The sequence below is a fragment of the Lissotriton helveticus genome, chromosome 5_1 (genome assembly GCF_964261635.1).
Source record: "Lissotriton helveticus chromosome 5_1, aLisHel1.1, whole genome shotgun sequence".
NCBI lineage: Eukaryota > Metazoa > Chordata > Amphibia > Caudata > Salamandridae > Lissotriton > Lissotriton helveticus.
Window position 1 is genome coordinate 461,586,472 of NC_136065.1, and position 14,860 is coordinate 461,601,331.

A 14,860-nucleotide genomic window follows, 5' to 3' on the forward strand; every position below is an offset into this window, starting at 1 on the left:
CATCTACAGACGCAGGCAACTGCATGCAGACGTAGCAATCCTTAACCTCCATGGCATCCACGTATTCATATAAAAGTTTAGCATAAGCATTTGACCTAAAGTCTCCTTGGGACTCGTCTACATGTAACCTGCGGGCTTCTGCAGCCAATAACGCTTTCTCTTGAGTGTTTTCCCTTTTCTCACCAGCAACAATAGGTGTAAGCGTTACTACAGAACTCACATCAGTTACCTTTACCTCTTCTTCATTTCCCTTTACATAAGAAATTGTTACCACTAAAGCTATTAATATTATCACTCCTACTATTAGTGTACCTATTATACATTTAGCTCTGCGGTTCGGGGTGCCGGCCTCCATTTCGTCAGACTATCTAGCTCTCTCTTTATCTTTTCAAAAAGTTCTTTTCCTCTCGTTCCTTTACAGTCTCTTTTCAATCCTTTTGTCCTTAGAATCCACACAGCTGGAGGCTGACAGCCTTTTTCGCAAAAGTCCTTTAACAGTTCAAAAAGACAACCCTAGCCCTTCTCCATCAACTCAAGGGATTCCCTAAAATTCTCTGCTTCCTGGGCGCTAGGTAATCTTCTTTTTCTGCTTGCTTTATTTACAAAATCCTTTAACAGTCAACTATCAGATTTGTGGTTGCAGCTTCAATAGCATAGTTCAATATTTCCAAGCGAAGAGTGTGCTCTTCATGTGCTGTTATCGTTGTACCAAAGTCGGGGAATTGCAATTCTGTAAGAAACATATGTTTTAACTTGCTGAGGCGGGGAGGTCTGGGGAGCACGAATGTTAGTGACCCTTCTTGTTCGACACCGGGTACCAACAGTCGTATTTCCACGGTGATAATGGGCTCAGAACTGGACACCACCACCGCTCGGATCCTCCCTGTCTCCGGTTTCACAGACATTTGTCGCCAGATATGTCCACTCAGGTGTGGAGTATCTTCTGTTAGGCACACGCACTCTTCTTGACCTTCTTCGGTCCGGTGCCTCAGCGCCCTGAGCACCTTCTTCTGGGTCCGAGTCTTCTGATATCGGAGGAAGGGTTGCTTCTGGAGTTGACCTCAGGCTAGAGCTCCTTCTTTGCGGCCAATTAGCTTCTCCACGTGCCCTTCTACTCCTTCTCCTTCTGGTCTGTTCTCGCTCTCTTTCAGACCTATCAGGGTCAGACTCGTACTCCCAGCCACTTTCTCCTTCTGTAGCGTCTTCAGTTTCGCTGTTGTACTGACCGTCCTCAGCTTGGTCAGACTCGTTCCCTGCTTCCGCGGGCACCTCTACAGCTTGACTAGCCCCCTCTATGGCTTCTTGGTCCTCAGCTGGACGTCCATCTGAGAGAGGAGCTGTTTCCAGAGGTGCTGGAACCCTTTTCGTATGTGACGCGTGGATCCAATTGGGCAGGCCTCCCACCTTTACAGCTGTGCTTGTGATCAGGATGACCTGGTAGGGCCCACGCCAACGAATATCCAAGCAGCTTCTTCTCACATGTTTCTTCACCAGGACCCAGTCCCCAGGATACAGGTCATGGCAAGGGCCCTGGCACGCTGGAACCTCTGCAGCCTGCACCTGAAGGGACACAGAACGCATGGCGTCAGACAGCCCCTTACAATAGTCCAGGATCATATCATCTGTGATATTTAACAGTGCAGTAGCTGGAATAGATGGCAGCCTCATTGCTCTCCCCATTAACACCTCATGTGGTGACAACCCTGTTCTTCTGTCTGGGGTACTACGAAGGCTCATGAGAACTAATGGCAGGGCATCAGGCCAACTCAGAGTCGTTGAGGAGCAAACTTTAGCTATTCTGGACTTGATCGTGCCATTGATTTGTTCCACAATTCCTGAGGCTTCTGGTCGGTAACTGCAATGTAGCTTTTGGTCAATATTTAGTGCAACACAAATCATCTTCACAAGCTCACTGTTAAAATGTGTTCCCCTATCTGATTCCAAAAAGGCCGGCACCCCGAAACGAGGGATAAGTTCTCTAAGCAGTAACTTAGCCACTGTGAGGGTGTCGCACCTACGTGTAGGGTATGCCTCAACCCATCTGGAGAACACACAAACAACCACCAGGACATAGCGGAGGCGGTTGCATCTTGGCATTTCAATGAAATCTATCTGCATTCTGTTGAATGGACCTCCAGACCTTCCTATGTGACTTAGTGCAACTGGTGTTCTTTTTCCTACGTTCAGCTGCTGGCAGGTCACACAACGCTGGCACACTGCTTCTGCTGCTATTCTAAACTTAGGATTGTACCAAGTCTGTCTAAACACTCTCAGCATAGCATCTCTCCCTAAGTGTACGGGACCATGTATGAGTCTAGCCATTGGACTCACCATCTCATTGGGCAACACTGCTCTGCCGTCTGCTGAGACCCAAAAATGAGTCTCACCCATTACACATCCTGCCCTTTCCCATGTTTCTTTTTCAGAGTCAGGAGCATTTTCTTGCATGATTGACAGTTCATCCCAAGTATCAACAGTTTCCAGTATCATGGCTAATTCAGTTCTTACATTTATTCCACCCACATCCACCTCTGTGAAAGAGTAACCTTGTTCCGCGCAATACCGCGCAACTTCATCAGCATATCTATTGCCTTTCGAAACAAAGTCCTCATTTCTGGTATGTGCGATGCACTTTACAACTGCGATACTTGCTGGGCATTGCAATGCTTCTAACAACAGGCGCACAAACTCTCCATTGCGAATGGGAGAGCCTGATGAAGTCATGAACCCTCTTTGAGACCATAACTGCCCGTAATCATGAACTACCCCATACCCATACTGGCTGTCGGTGTATATGGTGACTCGAATTTGATTGCCTGCTAAGCAAGCACGTGTCAGGGCAATAATCTCGGCTACCTGAGCGGAGTGTACTCCTTCCAGGCACCCAGCTTCCACAACTCCTTCGATTGTACAAACAGCATAAGCTGCTCTCAACTGCCCAACTTCGTCTCTTACACATGAGCCATCGACAAAGAAAACTTCGTCTGGGTCGGTCAGTGGCTCATCTACGATGTCGGGTCTGGGTTTGGTGCATAGTTCAGTCACATCGAGACAGTCATGGTCTGTATATTCATCATCATCATCAATATCATTTGGAAGTGGCATTAAGGTAGCAGGGTTCAAAACAGAGCATCTCTTGAGGGTCACATTCTCTGCAGCAAGAATAACTTGCTCATAGCGCGTGAGCCTGCTATTGGTCAGATGCTGTGTTTTGGTCCTGGTCATTAACAATTCAACAGAATGTGGCACGCACACCTCTAACGGGTGCCCCATAACGATATTTTCACATCTCTCAATGCTGACACCCGTTGCAGCAACGGATTTGAGACATCCGGGCAACGCTGCGGCTACTGGGTCTAAAGTAGCCGAGAAATAAGCAACTGGTCTACGGGCATTCCCATGGATTTGGACCAACACAGACAACGCACAACCTTCTCTCTCACAACAGTAAAGAAAAAATTGTTTATTGTAATCAGGCATTCCCAATGCCGGAGCACGACACAGGTCCTCTCGCAGCTGTAAGAATGCCATTAAACAGTCTTTGTCCCATGGTACCGGATCACTCACCTCTTTGTGCGTCAGTTTTTGCAAGGGCTTTGCTTTCAGTGAAAAGTTCACGATCCACTGTCGGCAATAACCCACCATCCCTAGAAACATCCTGACCTCTCTCTGTGTCTTAGGCGCGTTCATTTTCATGATCGCCTCTATCCTGTCTGGTGACACCTTTCGTTTGCCTTTCTCAATTCTGTGTCCCAAGTACTGCACTTCTGTCAGGCAGTACTGCAATTTTCCCGGGGACACCTTGTGCCCATTGGCAGCTAGGTGATTTAACAAAGCAATGGAGTCTTCCCTGCAAGCTTCTTCTGTTTCTGACGCCACAAGGAGGTCGTCTATGTACTGGACCAGAACTGACTTCTGGGGCAGCACTAGACTTTCAAGATTTTTCTTCAGAAGCTGGTTAAAGATCGATGGACTCTCTGTATACCCTTGAGGGATACGACACCATGTTAGGACGCGATTTTCCAGCTTAAATGCGAAAAGAAAATGGCTATCTTCGTCCAAAGGGATCGAAAAGAAAGCCTGACAAAGATCGATCACAGTGAACCACTCAGCTTGGAATGGAATCTGAAACAGTATCACTGATGGATTCGGTACCACTGGACAACATGAAACGACTATGTTATTAATCTTTCGAAGGTCCTGCACTATCCGAAATTTCCCATTTGGTTTCTGCAGACCCATAATCGGGGAGTTGCATGGACTACCCACGATTTCTTTCAGTATTCCCTGTTTAATCATAGACTCGATCACGGGTTTTATGCCTGCAATCGTTTCTGGAGTCAATTTATATTGGGGTGTTCTTGGGAACTCAGCATGCGGCTTCACTACAATTTTCACTGGGTCTACCCCTTTGACCAATCCAATTTCTTCCCCAGTGAAATCCCATACTTCTGATGCCACTGTCTCTCTCAAGTCCCAGGGAAGCTCGTCTACTGTCAAAGTAGGGTACAGCTCCACACATATCCTTGAATTCGCAACTTTGAAATCTGCATCATCATCATTAGTCAATACCTCCACTCCCTGAGGTGTACAATATATAGTACAATTCAATTTACACAACAGGTCTCTTCCTAGCAAACACACAGGGCTTGAATCGCAAACCACAAACTGGTGCTCATCACTGTACTTCCCTATTTTCACCTGCACCGGTTCTGTCAATTGGCTGGTTATTCTCCTGTTTGCGACCCCTACCACCTGTATGGTCTCTCCAGACATGGGCAGGTCTGGAACTGCAGCTGATCTGATCGTGGATCTAGTGGCTCCTGTGTCCACCAGAAATGTCGTAGGGCACCCTGCTACTTCTGCTTCGACATAGGGTCCCCTCTGATCTACCTCCAAGGCTGCCCCAAGGGTGCAGTCTTCTCTTTCCACTCTCTGTCCGGTTAATGGGTCCACATAATAGCACTCTTCACCTTCCACAAACAGGGGCATTTGTCTATAGGTCTTACCCATACTCCCTACTCGAGGAGGTTGCGGGAACTGGGCTCGGGGAGGAGCCCCCCCCCCTTTGAGCACCTTTCCTTGGTATGGCGTTACCCCTCTTGTAGGCGCGCTCTGAACCTCTTCCTCCTCTATCTCTTGCTCTCCTATCTCTACGTTGTAGGGGCACTCGCGTTTCCAATGCCCCAGCTCGTTGCACTGGTGGCACCTAGTCGTTTTCTTCAAGGTAGCTATGTCTATTCTGGGTCTAAAGGTGGAACTCTCCTCATTACCCTTGTTCTGACTGTACTGCTTCTTACCTCCTGTACCTGTCCCTTGCTGCTGTTGCTGCGGTCCCCCTTTGCCTGCTGCTTGCATCTGTACCACCATCAACTTTTCTTTTAGTTTCTTAGCCTTGGAATCTATCTCATCACAGCAGTACCTGGCATATCTCAGTATTTCATCTAGGGGTTTAGTTTGCCAACAAATTGAGTGTTGCTGAATCATTAAACTAATATCCGGTCTCAGTCCCAGGACGAACTTGGACACAAATTGCCCTATGTCTTTTGGATCCATTACATCCAAGCCGCTATACTGTTTAAACGCCTTCAGCAATCTCTCGTAATATTCATGAACTGTCTCTTTGGGTTCCTGTCTCGTTCGGTCTATTCTGACCCAATCTATGTCTTGCATTGGCACCTTCTCTTTCAGCCAAGTCATCACTCTCTCGAATTTTGCCATCACAATCTCGGACGGCCCATTAGTCTTGGCATCTCTCTCTGGCTCCGTTGTGGGCCACTCAGCGCTAACCTTGCATGCTGTCCACAGATCTCCTGGTACTACAATGTCAAACAGCGTGTTCAGATCTATCCATAGGACCTTGGAGATTTTTACAAACCTCTCGACTTGCTTGTACCACTCCACAGGGTTCTCTCGTAATTTGGGGAAAGAGGTGGTAAAAGCAGCTAAATCTCCCCTACTCCAAGGGACATGTACATAGTTCCCATTTGCAACTTCCCGCAAAGGGTAAGCTTCTATTCCCTGCTGTCCTGGTGTCATACCAATCATGCTTCTCCTGCCGGTCCCTTTCTTGGACCACCTCTCTTCCCACTTATCTAGTGCCCTCCATGTCCTTATTCCAGTAATCAGTTCCCTTATGTGTGTTTTCAGCCCAATCGTTCTCCTCTCATCTAGGTCTCGATCTGAGTAATGTAGCCTGTGGTTACCCTGTAATGCTTTGGTTCTTGACAAGTCCACCATATATTTGCCTGCTAGTTCGACTAACTTCTCATGGACTGCTCTCGCCTTTCGTGTGATGTCCTTTGCCATATACAGTATTTCATCCTGTTCATACATTTCCATTCTTTCTAAAGGCAGGGTGCCATCTACCATGTCATCCAGATCTGACCTTAAGCTGGAGACATCAAGTCTCTTGGCTTTTATCTCAGCTCGCAATATGTCTTTTGAAGGGGGCTCACTGGTCTCCCTACCATCCCAACTTCGAGCTCTGCGTTTGGGCTCAGGAGAGTTAATGGGTGGCCTCCCTTGCTCCCATCTCTCCAGGTCCCATGCTCGGCCATCCGATCTTGGAAGGTGATGGAACACGGGCCTGTTATCCCTACTCTCTCTCTGCCCACTCTCGTCTTCTTCTCTCCTCTCACCGCACATCTCTCTGTTATTTTCCCTCTGGTCGCTACACTCCCTTTGCCTCGTATCGCTCAGTATCCGATACGATCCTTCCTGGTTCCCCATATTCCCTGGGCTGCGCTCATTTCTGTCATCACAGGGACTATGGTGCGACCTCTCACAACTCCCATTCTGTTCTCTGGTGCCAGGCACACAGTGTGGACACTTAAAGCTGTTCCTGTACTCTTGCGCTCTCCTCTCTCCCTCACTGAGTATTGGGCGCGCCACCCCTTCACTCCCGGGGCCCCCGTTTTCTAGGTCTGTTCTACCTCCACTCCGGGCCCAATGGGTGACTCCCCTACTCCCTCTACAGTCCCACTCCGGGCTACTCTCCCCAGCCCCGCAGTGAGTCCGTGCTCTGCTGTCCTGACTTTCCCTTTCTGCTTCTGCAGCATTGATGCACTTTTGAGCCTTCACTGCCTCATCCCACTGCTTCATGTACTCATTTAGCTCTTGAAAGGATTTTCGTCCAGATCCCCTCAGATCCATTGGCCATCTAGGGCCCCCAGGATCTCCTCCCGGGTCCCCTGCTGTGTGCATCGGGGTGCTCCACTCCCTGGGTATCGGCATCTGACTTGGGGAATTAGTGGTATCGTTCCTCCTTGCCTGCTCTGCTCTTTCTCTGTCTTTCCGTTTCCGTTCTTCCCCTTTTGCTCTCTCTTGGTCATATATCGATATTATAGGACCTATGGTAACAGGTACCTGTAGTGCATCTGGTAATGGGTAGGATGTGGCGCTTTCCGTTTCCGGCGCTCTTTGTACCACAAACCTACCGACTACCTGTTGCACCTGACTAGGCTGGAGCAACTCTTTCTTTGGCTCAGGATCCCACTCTGAACTGGGAAGCGGTCTATGCTCTCCTGCATTGCCCCCCTTTGCTCCTTCAGTATTCTCGACCTCTCCCCCTGCTCTATTATACGGGGGTGGCCTGTCTGTCAGTAATCTGTTTATCAAGCTATCCTCTGTTTCGCTCTCATCATCTTCTTCCAGAGGGCTTTTATTTACTGGCGCCTCTAACACTGGGTACAGTTTATTTATTTCCAAATTATGCACTCTCCATCTTTTAGCATCCGCATCCCACCTGGCATCCTGCACTGCCCTTACCGATCGTTTCACCCTTTCTTGTCGTCTGTTCATATTCTTTTCATGCGCTGCCCTAATCCATGCTTCAAGAGCTTCAAACTGGGTTGGTCTAGGCAAGGGTCTCTTTGAGGTCATGACTGATTTCAATCGATGTAACACCTCTAATCTGAACGTCCCGTACTTCGGGAACGTCAGTTCCTCATTTCCTTCAGTAATCTTACTCCACTCTGATATCCAAAGGATCGTATGCAACCCAACATTTACTGCCATATAACGAGCTGGCGTACCCTCCGGCGGGGCTTCTTCCCCTTCATACGATCCTCGCTTCTCTTTCTTAAACAGCGCTTTCAACCATTTAAAACACTTCATAATTATGCGCACAAAATCCAGCCTCGCTACTCTGTTTACTTCCTGATGACAATCCACCAATCCTGTCGCGGCTTTGCTAGCTTGGCCTATCACAGCGCGGTCTTTCTCCTGTCGGCCAATCACGTCGCGACCCTGTCTGACGTGTTCGCTAGCTGGCCTATCACAGCGCGGTCTTTCGCCGGTCAGCCAATCACTGCGCGACACCACCTGACGTCACTTTTCTCCGCTTCGCAGCAGCACCCCTCCTTTCTCAACTCGTCTCCCGGTTATGCATGCGTCCCATTCATACACCGAAAAATGACTACTTCCGACCAAGCGGTCACTTCTCTCGACTGTACGTCCACAGTCTATCTGTAATTGTCAACACAACTGACGAGATGTCTATCGTCTCTCTGATAGGTTGCTTACACACACAGTAACTTCCGACCAGCGTCCGTTACTCACGCACTCACTCTTACGTTCCCCCTATCTCGGTCTCTCGGATGATCAATGGTACCTCATGACCCCCTTCACACTAGTTGACAATTACTCTGGGTGTCCGATACACCCGAACCACTTAAGCTCTCCTTGAACTTAAGATTTCCACCGGTTGCGCGCGCTCACAACCTGTTCCACAGTCACTCTACAGACATTCAACTCCGCCAGACATTACAACATAGATACAATACAAAAACACCGCAATCTAACACGCATAACCCTTTATACTCACTCTCGACCGATACTGCTGCTTTTTCTGTCTCACGTCATCCGGATCTTCTTCTGCGGGCTGTTCTTCCGATCATCGATTTCTAGGGGCCTTGGGGTAAGCTAACCTGGCCTAGGTCACCGTCCTCAAGAAGGCAACCATCCTCTATAGCTACCAACTGAAAGGGCGAGATTTTGATCGATACCTTATCTCTATTGATCCAAACCTCGATCTGGTCGACTGAACCTTTGTTGCCTGTCTGTAAGGAAAGAAAGTGCACCTATTTCCAAGTCAGTTCACCCAAGAAAGGACTCTACTCTCAAAGATCACGGACAACTTCTAGTTTTCAAAAGTTTATTGTAAAGATATAATGAGCTGCAAATACAGGCATCTCAGAATGAGATTCACGAGATACACAGGTCCAATTACATACATGTGCTCTCGAAAAGCCCTCAGACGAGCAACAGAAATCACTAACACAAGTTCTAAGAATAATAAAGCTATAAGCATAGACGCATATCGCTCCTTCATTTAGATTGGAGGAAAACAAACACAGGTTAGGCGTCCCTACCCTGTTCTAGATGGTATCCCTACTTAACCAAATCCCAACCTAACAAAGGTGTCAGCAATGAATGACCCCCAAGGGAAGTCACCCACTCTAAGTCTCTTGGTGAAAACCTAAAGTTCTCCAGTCATGACCCCTCTCTCTGCCTACCCATCCGCTCTCTAAAGGGTCCTCAGGTCTCTGCTCTAACTCCACCCAGGGGTGCTGTCCCTAATACAAAACAGTCAACAACATTTGAGACGCCCCTTGCGAAACGCCTCTCACGTGGTGCAACTTCAGGCTTTTTCCATGATGCTTTGTATTGGGCCTCAGACGTTAGAGTTGACCTTGCTTCTCAGACTCTTCTCCGGCCCGCTGATACCCCTTAAACATTCCAGAACCCTCCTCCATGTCTGGGCCGTCCACTGAACAGACCTCTATTCATTCATTTATAATTGGATCCCCCCTTTCCTGTTGCAGACAGATATCTGCCGCCAAGAACCCAACTCTCATAGACTTCTAAAAAGGCTTGCAACATTTCTCAGCCCAGACATGTACGTGTAAATCAATGCTAAAACATTTCAGGCCTACAATATTTCTCATTATGATTATAGCATTCAACTTCTTCATTTAATTAAAGCATGTTAATACTCTTTTTCTATTATTCAGTAAACATTACTATAAATCATGGCCCATTAATGCAATGACCAAAAACGTTAAAACAATCTGTGTCGTGAAAAGAAACACCTTCCCTTTTAGCTCCAGCTCTGGCCCTGAGGCCTACCACGTTCTGCTCTTAACCACATACCACCTTATGTTTAGCAGCTTCACGACATGGATTCAAAAAATAATCACATCTAATAAAGTCATATAATGTCACATTTCTGTATTAGTTCCACTTCTACTTAAATCTCTATATTAGCTGTATATTTTTGAATATACTTGCAGATACTATTAGCACTCATGGCATTTCTCTTCATGATTTGTGCTTACTACAGGTAAGTGTGATGTACTCATATATTTAAATCAGTTTGCGCTCTCTCAAGGCCATTCACAGATTAAATGATTTTTGTGAATACTACACAATCTCCGGATAAGGGAATCCTCATCAGGCTATCCCCATGTAGACACAACGCTTACTATTCGAACTTGCATTGCTGTGTCTGGCTCATGTCCGACCCCATGGTCCCTATGCTTGTGTTAAGAACGCAGCTGGCATGGGCTCTGCTGCAGATGGAGTGCAGTGTAGTCCTCGCATGTAGCCAGCCATCCTGCAAACAGAGCAGGGCATGCAGCTGTGGGTAGCTGCTGCACGCTCGCACAAGCGGAAAAGGAAGCTGTGACCATTTCTGTACTTCATTTAGCTGGCTCGGTCCGGGCGTGCCACTGAAACCGGTTTCAAGGAGACCAAGTCATCAGCTTGTCTTCAATAGGAGTGCACAATGGGTAAATGCACAGATCAGTGGCTGTGTACTTTCCTTCAACACTCTATTGTCAGGCACCACCAAGCGGGCGGTTGGGCTGATTCACCCTCAAATTTCGCTGTCATATTCCTGAAGGAGACAAAATCCCCCGTTATTTGGTGAGTGCGCCGGTAAACTCCGTTGGTGGAGTTTTTCGACAAACTTCGTGCTGCAAGCAGAGTGCGGAGTGCCAAAAAAGTTGCTAACTCTGCCGGAGGAGTGGCGTTTACGTCCCTCACATAATCCTGATAGCATTTAACTTTACTTTCAATTGCTAGTTCAAGGAAATGCTGTCAGCTTTCATATTAAATTGAGTCATCAATCACTACAGCAGCATCATCTTTCGTGAACACTACATTCGGTTTTTGTAGTTCACCTTGACTATTTTTGATATGAGGTTCCTTATATGTCATTCAACCACACCTTTTTACTTTATCAATGACAAGTACCAAAATGTTGTTATGTCTTTTGATCCTTATGTATTTTGTTTTAGGACATGTACCTGAAACGTGAGCAATTTGTTCACAAACATCTTTACAAGATCTGCAAGTAGCGAATGTTCGATCTCTTCCTTTAGATATGGTTTCTCTAGTGTACAAAACATTCACTCTTAGCATTAGCACAGCAATATCTTGGTTTTCTTTCAGTTTCTTGCACTTACTAATCCAGAAGTTTGAGGTTGGATTGTTTTCTAGATATTTAATACCATCACCTTGGACCTGGAGATTTTTCCCATTTCTCAAATGCCTCTTTTCTCCTGTCATATGCTGCTAACTACTGCAAAATGTAGCACAGGAATCTACTGTCCATAATGTTAAGTTTGTGGGTTTTGATAATATTATACATTTTTTCATGAATTATTTCTCCTGCATACATGTAAAAGTGAGCAATGTAAAAATGTGGAGTTTCTCTGAGATATAGTAGATTGCTGATTTTTTATTAAGTCCGATTGTTGTATATAGCTATGGTATACTTAGGCACCCATATGATCCTTTGAAGTAGAGGAGGTCATCAAAGGTGCATGCAGGTAGGTTGCGGAAATGCTTCCCATATTTCTTTGTAGTATGGTCCAGGATGATGAGAGTTTTCGCTTCTGTGCTTGCCATTTTCAATTTACATGACAGCTTAGGAACCAGATACTGGCACAATATTTCAACTTTTTGCATGGGCTTGAGAGGTAGACTGTCAAGTTTTTGAGCCCAACTTGTTAAAATCTCATTTATTTGGCTGTTTCTTGTATGACCTATCTGTGGATCATAGTTCAAACCAAGGTATCTCTCACTGTCACCTGGATGAATGGTCTCAATATTTTATTTTTCAAATTGCTATAGTTTGCAGTTATCCACCAGGATTTTGTCTTTGTGGCGACTGATGAAGAAACTGTGGGTCTTTTTCACATTTAGTTTTAAGCCTGTTGTTTTACTGAATTTTTCAATGTTGTTCAAATTAGTACTCATTCCTTCCCATGTGTTGCTAAGTACTGTTATATCATCAGTAAAGGCTGGAGCGTGATCTGTTCAATAAGACCATCTGAACCGAAAGTGAAGCCCTTGCCGTTTTTCTGAAGCTCACATATTAGGGGATCCATGGCAATATTAAACATTGGGGACAACGAGTCACCTTGTTTTACTGCATATTTTATTGGTATTTCTGGTGTAGATTCATTATTTTTGCCCGTAAAAGACGTTTATGAGTCTGTTATTACATCTCGGATGTATGACGAAAAGCTTTTGAGTTGTCTATGAAGACCACTGCAAGTGAGTGTTTATTCCTTCGTGCCACTTTAATGATATTCTGAAGTAGTCAGATTTTCGAGACACCCTCTTACTTTCATGGAGCCTTTTTGTCTCGTATTTAAATTGACGAATGAAGTATGTCTTTTGGTCAAGATTTTTGTAAATAACTTCATGAAGGCTGGACCGATTGTAATTGGTCTCCAAGTGCTCATTTTGTTTAGTTCACCAATTGGTACTTACTTTGGAATTAGGATTGGACGGTTTTTCTTTATACATTCGGGGATTCTTCTGATAGTTAACAATTTCGATAATATTTTATTGTGAACCTCATTAATACCATTTAAGCTAATATTTTCAGGCCCCGCTTGCTTTATTATATCTTCGAACGCTTTAGTTATTTCAAGCAGTGAAATTTCTTTGCAACGTTTTTCAATATACCATTCTTCCGTTATTCTCTCAATACAGATACGTTTTGGGTTTTTCTTGTTCTCTTTTTCTACACTATCTTTGTAGTATTTAAAGATATCATTGGCACTGATTTGGTAAGTGGCATCTTCTGCACCATCAGCGATTATTCTAGCAGTTCTCTTTTTATTTATTGAACATAGCCTGGTATTATAGCTATACTTTGCTTTTGCATATCTTTTCTTATGCATTCTATTGAGCCTTTCAGTTTCATTGTCTTTTTTGGTATGTTGCTCAGAACTAGGACATTCTAAAGCTCCTCTTGAGCAGTACTCATAGGCCTATTACCAGTTTCAGGTGGAATGTCATTGCGATTGACTGGCATAGGACTTATTTCACTGGTGTTTTCTGAGCTATATGTCACAGTTTTATCCATCAGGTCCATAGCTGCATTGTGATGCTTTGGATTTTTAGAGTATTTCTGAACTTCTGATATTCTATCATCTGGATCATCAAAATTTGTGATTTTCGGCACACGCTCTCTATTGATAAAGTCTTTACGCTTTACTGGTGTTGTTTCCACTGAGATTTCAGGTACATTGTTGGAGTCACTTTCAGTGTTGTTGGAAGCTTGCAGTACATCCTTTACCAGTTTTTTGCTTTTATCCCTTCTATCTCTTCTTTTTTCTGCATTTTGCTCTCTGTTTTTGTTATCGAAATGTGGAACCATGAGCGCATTTATATTTATTTTGTTTTCGTATACTTGTTCAAATTCAGCTAGCAACAGTAATTATTTTTTTGACCATAGTTTGAATGGTTTGCTGCTTGCTAGAGCTGTGAGTCTAGCATCATTTTGAGCTTTGGATGGGCATGCCTTGCATGTTGTGACATTCCAATTTTAGTTCTGATTCTGAGGCCACAGAAGCTACAGAGAAATTGTAGCTCTCCTTTCTATTTTCTACCTGTGCATTTTGCATAGTGGCATGCAATGTTGTGTAATTTAGCTTCCTTGTCACATTTTGAACTATATGTTGTTAGGTGGACTCCTTTATGCTTTTTAAAGACATTCTTTTTAAGCCCTTTGAAAGTTCCCATTATGTCTCCACATAAATCACATATATATTTATAATTGGGATAGTCATGATAAGTGACTTTTTTTGTGAAATTACTTTTCTTGATATTGAGTTTATCGTTGACCTCTTTTCTTGATATTGAGTTTATTATTGACCTCATAAACATCAGGTATGTTTTCAAGTCTTTATGTCACTCTTGGCTGAAGAAGCTATAAATTTGATGCTTTCAATGAGGTCTAGAGGTACTTCATCTTCTGTTAGCATGGCGGGTGAACAGGGTGACACAGTGTGATTCGATTCGTTGTTATTTATTGTGTTGTTAGTATTAGAATTGTGGAAAAGACAGCACCTCCTTTCGCCATTTTAACAGGTTTTTTAATCTCTAGGAACTACCCCATCTGCAATTGTGATTGTTAGCTTCACAATTTTCACTATCAGGCTTACGGCCATCATAGAACCTTGTTTGGTCTATTTCTACAGACTTCTTCTCAAAGAGTATAGTGGTATAGAGACGGTTAGCTATGGGACCACTTCGAAGTAAAGACCACTACGACTGAGAAGAGGTTAAGAAAGTTATAGTTAATCCAGCCGTTTAGCCGCGCTTCATTGAATTTCTTCCCTTTGAATTTCTGTAAACTAGGCAGAAATCACATTGCATCAACACCCGATTTGGGCCTTTGAGATGCCTTATTTTAATTAAGAGGTCGGAATCCCCTGGTCCGCACCAGTTCTAGGTCTGCTGCTAGGTGCCGGACGAGACACAACTGTGCCCGAGTCCCAGGGATAGGTAACCACCGCAGCTGGGGCAATCCACAAGAAGAGCCCAGCTTACATCC

General features: G+C 45.0%; 1 protein-coding gene across 1 annotated transcript in view; it reads right to left on the bottom strand.

The window, feature by feature from the left end:
* LOC144753216 (uncharacterized) overlaps window positions 1–14,860 on the bottom strand; it is a 405,054-nt gene that overhangs the window by 340,594 nt on the left and 49,600 nt on the right. The gene's annotated exons all lie outside the window — the stretch shown is intronic.